This window comes from Apteryx rowi, unplaced genomic scaffold (genome assembly GCF_003343035.1).
Source record: "Apteryx rowi isolate R43461 unplaced genomic scaffold, aptRow1 scaffold_790, whole genome shotgun sequence".
NCBI lineage: Eukaryota > Metazoa > Chordata > Aves > Apterygiformes > Apterygidae > Apteryx > Apteryx rowi.
The window spans coordinates 188,252-197,860 of NW_020451083.1; positions in this window are offsets into that span (position 1 = coordinate 188,252).

Here is a 9,609-nt window from a genome sequence, read left to right on the forward strand (position 1 = left end):
CTCAAAGAAGTGACAGTGGCACCAGTGCTGTCAAACATCAGAATTTCTAATCCTGCAAGTATAGTCTTGACTCAGGCCTTTGCTGCTTTTATTACTGCCAATACTAAAGTTAAATCCCAGGCAAAGAAGCTGGCCCATATCCCATTGCATCTCTACTGCACTGAATTTATGTAGGACTAGAGCTGATTAAGAGAAGATTTATACATAGTTTATGCACACATCTCTAACAGTTCTGTTTCAAGATCTGTGACAATTATTCATTCATTTATATTCCACAAATGTGATATTTTTCAACATTGATCTATTTGGTTTATATCGCTTGAATCAAATATGCAGATCAAGCCTTAATTGCCTGTTTGCTTTAAGACAATCCAATAAAATCAAATGATATTTTGTATCAAAAGCTGTATAATATGAAACACAACCAACAGCAAAGAAAAGACTGCATCTCTAATCGCAAAATATCAAAAAATAACTGGAGCACAGCCGCCTTTGAACAATAAAAGAGTGTCTACCAAAAAAGGAATAATTTATCAATAAAATGATACGCAAGCTAGAGTGAAGGCTGAACACTTGCTGAACACTTGCCCAGTTTCGCATGAGGATTAACAGTGGCCAATTATTTCAACAAATAGGCAACCATGAGGTTTTTTGGTTTTAGACTGTTGAGTTATTGCCTTTTTAGAGTATAAATAATGGAAAATTGCTATTTTAGTCTAGTTTCTTAGCCCATCACAACCATACCATTGCAGGGGAGAACTGAACTTATTTATTGCTATAAAAATTAAACATTTTGGAAATGTAAAAAAAAAAAATCTGTGTGGTAAGAACAGAAATTACAGAAATAAATATGGAGTTTACACTACATCTGAACTGAAAAGTTAAGAATTACAACAAACTGAAATACATATCATATCTAAATTATATCTAAAGAAAATTCACTCCCATATCCTACTCAGCAGTTATAGTGAAAAGTGCAAAACATCTTATACCTTATAGCTTTATATTTTATACTATATGCTTTATATTTTTTATATTTAAAATAATCTGTGCCCTGCGAATTTCTGAATTAGTCACTATTAATTTTATTGGTTGCAAGAAACAAATACTTTAGTTTTATATACTGGTAACACAGTTACAGTTAAGCCTTTTGGAATTAAAGATATTTAATCCCAAATGCTAAGAATAATTCCCTCAAGACCATTCACTTCCAAAATTTGTTCACAACTGTTGAAGAGAATTTGAATATACTAACTTTCAGCCCTAAGAAACTACCTCACTTTTTATTTAAATTAAACTTTCATGGCTTTAAAATCCAATTTAAATATTCATGACAAATACGCTTCTTATTTAGGGAGAAATGCATGCATTAGAAAGCATACTGATTAAATTCAATGTAGTTTTAATGGAAACAGGTAAACACTTGATTAGTGGCCAGTAAGAATCTGTTTTGATTTACATTAAAACCACCTCTTCTCTTTGAACTCAAGGTCTAGCTCACTTAATTTTCTGTTCCTTGACATAAATAATTTTAGCATTGTTATGACATTGCTAATGACATTCAGCAGAATCTTATCACATATTCCCACACAGGGTTTATAACTTTAAAAAAGAAGTTAAATGCAAAAAAGTGAAGAAAAGGACTTATTTTTTGCTGCATAATTCATGTAAAAATCATTCATCTTAAACTATTAGTAAATGTCTACCCAGAGCTCTTGCTTCAGAAATCTCTCTTAGTTTTGCAGAAAGCCTGGTCTAAAACACAAGATCTGCAGATAAGGGACATTTAGCAATTGTGAATTTAACATGTTGCATTTTAATCACAAACATGCAGGATGTGAAACACATGAGCCAATTATTAAACTACCTGAGGTTTTCAGAGATAGAAATTTGAGGAGGATGACAAATTTAAATAATGGAGTGGACTGGAAAGGAGGCACTGGGTCACAGTCCCCACCATTATGAAGATCTCCCTCCCTGAGGTGGTTATAACAGATCAGCACTAACAGAAGTCCTTAAAATGGACAATATCAGCCAATGTTAATCACAGCTGTCTTATTTACTGGGGATATCAGAAATAACCTGGCACCTGGGGGCTGTCAGAAAGGGCAGCAGAGCAAACACCTCAGAGTTGTAACCTGGGAGACTCAGTACAGCAGAGTTAATCAAGTGAATTTGCAATTGGACCTAAACCCTTGGGCTGGCGCAGTCTGCATCTAAGCAGTGCTCGTCTATCCAAACCAGTGAAGTGGCCTTCTTATGAGGCCACTTACACATAAGGAATCAGAAAACAGGCAACCAATCTCTGTCCCATTTCCTCATTTCTGTCCAAACATTTGCTCTGCCTGGAATCAGCTAGGAAGTTACCAGTTCTGTCCCAAATCTGAGACTATGTGTTACAACTTTTAAAGCACTGCACTTACGCCAGACGAAGGTAAAATATGTCATGCAGAATATTTCATATTTATTGAAGCTGAACTCCATGTCCTGTTCTGATATTTATCTTACAGTTATGTGTTATTCCTTCATCAAGAGAAATCTGGATCAAGAAGGAAAACACTGCAGTAAATTAAAATGGAATAACAACTCTGGTCTGGTAACCACAGAAAGATAACACTATGCAATGGCAGACTATACTTGAGTAGTAGTATATTTTCAGATAGGATTCCAGGCCACTTGAAGAAGTGAAGATAAAAAAGAAAAGAAGATAGCATTGATGAAGCTATTTAACCTTCTAAATGTTGATTTCTGTCAGGATTTTTGTCTTTATATATCTACAAACCAAAGTTTTCACAAAAGAACTTTTAGTACCTGTTTTTCTCTAAGAAGGGAGGAGAAATCATGACAAATCAACTGTTCCCAAACTAAACACATTTTAGTATTTCAGATTTTGAAATGACTGGTATACATATTTTCTATCACCTAGAAGTTGAGAAAGATTTCATTAAAAATAGCTCTACTTAGGAATGGTTCTATCCATCTATAACAGCTCACATCTTTGTGTGATAATGGAAATATAACAAACCTAATTAACAGTCATATAGCGATAGTTATTAAATGGTGTCAGTCAGAGTGCAGAAGGGTATATAGTTAGCTATCCCTTTTAAGCATATGTAATGTAGCCATCACCATCATATCCAGGTGCATAATTTACATGCCGTTTCACAAAAAACTAAAGCTCCAGATGGTTTTAAAACAGGAAGAATTATCAGGTTCAGAGATTCTGAGGTTGTTGCAGTGTACTTCCCTGGCTCGATGATGAGGGTAACTGGGATGGTGCTTCAGAGTTAAAGAAGTGATAAGATATTCATGCATAGGTATACTGAGCTTCCCAGAGAAAAAATTGAATCAAGACTTTGTAATATCCAACTAATGCTTTATTAATGCCTGGCACCACACTTCCTTAAAGTTTAAATGGAATTTTTATTGTCTTTCCAAACTCTTGGGATTTATTTCATTTAAAAATACTTGCTCCTCACTCTATGAACAAATCATCCAGTAATAAGCAGGAGACTAGAAAGTCCTCCAGGCAACTAGCTAAAGTGATTGCTACTTCAACTTTTAAGGGGTGAAGTTAAAATAAAAGTTCTAGAGGTAAAAATAGTTGAGTGAGCCTTGAAGAAAGCTGCCTTCGATGAAAACCTCATATGATTTTCATACCTAATACAGTGTTCAGTCCTGAAATGTATTTTTTCTTCTACCTAGAAATTTCTCATGCTATACAAAAGAGCTTCCAGGCTAGCTTTTTCTCAGTTTGGGGATTACGACCTTTTGCCTTTTGCAGAGAAGACTGAAGAAAAGCAGGCCAGGGAACAAAAAGCTAGCTCTGCATTTTCAAACAAATTAGGCAGCAGTGTGTGCTCAGTGCCTGAAAAACAAGAAGCGAGAAAAGACATGTACAACATCCAGCTTACTTCCACCTTGAAGCAAAGCTTCAGTGCAGTGCCATGGGAACAGATATGCACTGTATTATGATGGCCATGCTGAAATATTCAGTGAGAAGGGATCAGTGGCATTAGATGTCAAACCCAGGGAATTTGCCTCCTAGATGAGAACCATCAAATGCAGAGTACCAGTAAGTCGCACAATGTAAGGAGCACTGCCTTGCTGTACTGTGATTTCATTATGTCAAGAACAGGCTATTCCCACAGAAAAGCCACGCCATTGCAGGATGGCAGGCAGATGCTGCCGCGAGGGAAAGCAGGTTAGGAGAAATGAGGTGGGAACTGAGTTAAGTCTTAGATTCAAAGCATGAGATATGTTGAATCTGGTCTATTCTCCATTGTTCCGATCCGGAAACAAAATCAAGCAAAAAGAAAGAATTTCTATGGGCAGACCTTGGGTCAAGAAAAAAAAAAAACAAACTGCAAAACATTACTATCCCAAAAGGATAGTAATAAAGGCCTCCTTTACGTCTTCAGGCTAAGAAATTGTATCAGAAATGATCACCGTGATTTGCTTGTTTTTTAAAGAAAGCCTTGACCTGGCTTCTCCATAAAACATATGCTTAGCATTCGGTTTAAGAACAGATAAAACATTGAGATTATTCAGGTTTTAATGGCCATGGCTTACACGCAGTACACATTCCTGAACAATGTGTTATTATTTGTATGCTTTGCCTTTCACATAAAGCACTCTGAAAGGCCTGAGGGAAGATTTCTCAGGAAATGCTTTCCATTAGGCTGACACACAGTGAGGCAGTACAGGGGAGATTAACTGGGTCCTTCCCAGAGTTTAAGTTGTTCACTTTCTCCTGAAACTGTTCTGATAAGCTGTTATTTTGTTTCATGTACCCTTTTATCACTTCTCTATATCGTCAAAGGTCTTTGTATCCACATGATGAAGTGTGATATATATCACGTTTTTCCATAAATCTCATTCTTATCTGTGTTGATGACATCTCTAGACAACCGGTCTACGGCTAAAGAAAGAAATGGATCTGAAGTATGACATGGGAAAGGGATTTAGAGTTGTCATTTATATTTGCAAAGATGCAAATAGGCTTATTTTATTTGGATAGTAATTTATGTACACCTCTTGAAAAAGAAATCAAGTTTAACAACTACTGACAGAAATAACAGACTTTAGAATATATAAAATAAAACTCCAAATATGTTATTAAATACCAAATTACCCTTTTTCCTTTTAAACTGCAAATTGTACTTAGATTAAATATTGAAATTTAGCTGTGTCTTTACCCAGACATGGCAATATATTTCAACTCCCACTTATATTAAAATTTATTTTCCATAAAATTCCTTTAAACACCCTATCTTACCAATCTGAAAACAGACAGATAATAATTTGCTTTTCCAGAAGAATGTTAGGCCTGATGAATGTTTTTAGAGGTGCAGTTTTACATATTTTCAGCAAATGAAAGGAAACAGAAAATCATAGTTACACACCAGTTCTTGGTCCCACTTAGATAATAATCACTTCTTAAATCAACAGTTCCTGTTTTGTTGTATGCAATATGTTAAGAATGCAAGGAAAATGCTAGTGTCACACATGCTATCTGTTAGGACCAAAATAAAGCATCACAGCTTTTAATAGTGTTCAAACACGGAATGACAAGAGAACATTTAAAGGGAAGTAATGGGGCTGGATTTCACTTGCATGTCAGGAGTCCTGCCTTGTTTTCCAAGGCACTATGCCATGTTAAACTCAATAAGGCAGAACTGGACTTGATGGCAGAACCATCCAAACTCATGACATGTAATACAAGTAGAGACAGTACCTGATCACCACAGAGTACGTGGACAATAAAATAGAAGGCGTTYGCATCCAGCTAGCACTACTGGAGAAAAGTGTACAAACCAACATAAAACATATGTCAAGCTTTATCTTGTAGTTTCAATAGAACCCTTATGAAATAATTTCACAGGCGAATTATGCTCACGCCTTGTGTATACAGAAAAATATGAATAGCAAACTGACTTCAGGCACTTGTGTCACACGTCCCCATGCTCTCTGAGAAGGTGACTGAACATGCGTATACCTGTATTTCAAGTTGTTATGGTCCATACTTTATTTTGTGATATGATCCCCACCCTCTCCATAGAATAAGATAGACAGTGATAAAAAAGTTAGACATTTAAATTCATACTATCAGTTTAAACTGGTCATAAGTCTCAAAATCACTTTTTGCTATTTCAGTTATACAGATAGTTAACTAACGATCCTGTAACAACCACAGCATTTGCTTATGCTGAAGAGCAGTACTAAGCAAAATTACTAATATATTTCTAGTTTATTTGAAAGACAGAAGAAATGAGGAGAAAAGCTAGCATCCTAGAATGAATTGGTTCTTTATGGCCAGCAACAAGACTTCATTGGGACCAGTGCTAACTACAAACCACTGCTTAGATCACAGAGTTATTCAGTGTTACTGAAGCATATTTTCATCATAAAAGCAAAAAAGATTAACTTCATTAGCTTTATTGCAACAAATATCTGAAACAAGACTTGCAGTAAAGTTAAACATGAGGAACATTCACAATGTATGAATTAATTAGGCTCAGTGATTCCCTTTACCAAGACTTAACACATGAACAATTACATCATATTGGAAAACCTTCAAAATCTATCAGGTTACAAAGGCACACTTTTAAATAAGCTAGAGTGCCATTCACACGTGTTTGCAGCAAAGCGTGCTGCCTTTTGAGTAGCAGGCCATGAATTTGTTTTTACCCACAGGATATCAATATTTTTGTGGGCTAAGATACAGATACTGTTCCAAGTGTCATATCGTCAACTTAAACACTTAAAGCTGGAAAGAAGTGAGAATACACACATACCTGACTTTTTATAATGGAATGAAGTGTAGTCAGTGCAAGTCTTCTGAATGTCTTCAGTGAGTACTAGGTCAGAGCTAGTAGCATCTAATCACATGTCTGTAATACAGAGCATAAAATGTCTGCATCAACAAACCCACAAAAATGCAAGTGATACTCAAGGCTGATGGGGAAAGCAGCACTGATTGCCAGAAAGATGCATACAGTCAAGCATAAAGAAAGGAAGGCATACGTAGGTTGGATAAGTAGAAGTATATGGAATAGAATATGGAATTTGTAAATTAACACTATGTTCAACATGGTATTAATATTAATAAAATATTTGCCAAGTGGGTGTGAAACAGTGTGATAACCTAGTAACACGAGAGTAAAATATTTTAGGAGCGTAATTCTGTATTGGTTGTGGAAAAACTGAAAGAATATCAGGGTTATGGAGGGCAATGAGAAAATGGTTGCAGTGATTAATCATAGAAAGTAACTGCGCCTGAAGGATTTGCAAATGCCTTGTCTTGTGGTATGAGATCAGATCTCTTTGTTCCTGAGTTAGACTAGATTAAAGAAAGAACAAACCCTAAAAGTTCTCTGAAGAATTTTAGTTGATTTAAAAGAACAAAGCCATGTAATTATGATGCTTTGACTCCGCAGTGTCTTGACAGCCAGACCATGAAAGATGGTATAACTATACATTACAATTTTCAAGCTTACAGAATTCCTGTAGCCAGAGCACAGAAATCTTAAAGTAGACAGCATTTGGTGTTATATCTGAATGACAAACTTTAATGAAAACCAAGGTCATCTGTTTGGTTGCTCCCGGTAATTTTATATTTCATCCTATTCCTCCCCCCGCCTCCATCCGCTTTTTTCCCTGTGGGATTCTTTACTGGGTATTTCTATGGTGGAAAACCTTTCAAGTTTAGGACTGATGACACCTCTGTAATAAAAACAACAGTAAGTTTTAACATCAGCTATCAAATTCATCTTATTTAATCTGTAAAATACAAAATTCAGTAGTAAGACCAATCTCCTATTTGGTCAGAAATCAATATCTTATTTACCTTAGCAGTACTATAGAAGCAGAATTCATTGAAAGTTATCATTGTAGTGGATATCTGTGCTAGCTCATTCATGGTTTGTAACTCAAAAATATATTTTAGAGATACGCTCTGCAGAAGAAAATATTACACACAAGTGAGGTTGTTACCCACAGCCAGCACTTTCCTTGAAGCGACAGGAACATTTTTCTTTAGCAACGCTCATCTCAAAGGGACCATCTTGTCTGTGCATTAATTATACTGACCTTTGTGCAACTGAGTCTAGATTTCATGTACTCTGGTGCAGGACTGCTACTTTTTACACATGCCCAGGAACATACATGAATTTCCAAACTTCTTGGTGCTAGAAACTGTAGGAAATCCCTGTATGTGACATTCATTACCTCTCAGAAGAATACACTATTATTTTAAAACAACAGACAAAAGACAGGGAAAAAAACATGATGGTTCCATGTAAGCCTATGTGTGGTTTCTTGCAAGACAGAGCATCGGATTTTGGCATGTACTTAAGCAATTGATATTGTACTAAGAAATTTAACACAAATGACAAGGCTTTGCGTGCTTTGCACTCAGTTTGGTTTGGATCACAAAGAAAATAAAAATTTGCTATAAAGAATCATTGTTGTCTTTCCTTGCAAATTCTTTCACAGAAAATTTCAAAAAGCCTAGATCTGCTTTACAAGATCCAGACAGTACAAAAATCTTTGAAATGGCTTCAGCTAGACATCTACCTGTCCATAGGACATCTAACAGTAGCATAAAGCTGTATGCAGTCCCTGCCTTACATCATCTATGGGCATGCTGAAGAGTTTGGAGGATGATTAGTTGCATGGCACTGCAGTCCTGGGGACATACGCTAATTAGACCCAGTAGCTGCTCTGATTGAATCCATAAAGTGATTATACCAACTATGAGGTGATTGTAACAACTACTTTTGAATATAATGCACTATGACCTTTTTACTTACTGAAGTCACACTGCTAACGCTGACTCAAGCCCCTTGTTCAGTTTCAGGAATGAGATTACCACCTACACTGACTTAATTTCAGGTCATCAGAAAAAGTAAACTCGAACAACACAAGACATGGCAGAGAGGCTGTTCTACTCTAGACAGATCTTTGCAGCAGTTATGCCAGGTTGAGACCTCTCTGCAGCAGTTCTGTTGTGCTCTGTTACCATGGACTATGGGACCACTGGGTGTTAGGATGGTCTTTGTGAAGTTAAGAAATACATGTGTTACCCAGTTCAGTGTAGGAATCTGACCCGAGGTCTCATAGAGAAGCATTCCAGCCATCAGGACCCTTCTTGCTGGGTCATTCCATGTTTTACAAACACTTCAGGTAGTCATCAAGCCCCCACCGAAGTGGTAGAGAATGATTCCATGACCTGGAGTTTGGGCCACTTACATGGGAGGTGGGAAACTGAGACCTTGTGTCCTACCCTAACTGCACAGAAAGTCGAACACTTCCGACAGGAGGGAGTGAGCGAGCACAAAACTACCTTGCCCACAGTCCAAAATACTCGTAGCCTGAGAGTTACACTGAAACAAGGGGATAGTTGTTCACATTCTTGAGGAAGAAAAAGAAAACAAGCCTGGATAGCTCTCATCTGGTCCAGGAGCTGTATATTAGAACTATTATATAAGAAAGGGGAAATTCTACTTCAATTCTATGCATCTAGTCATCTGTTCTCTTTGCTTTTTTATAAGTGCCTGCAAATAAAATGCTACATTTGAGGTCAAATGGACTGTATCACATGTGAGT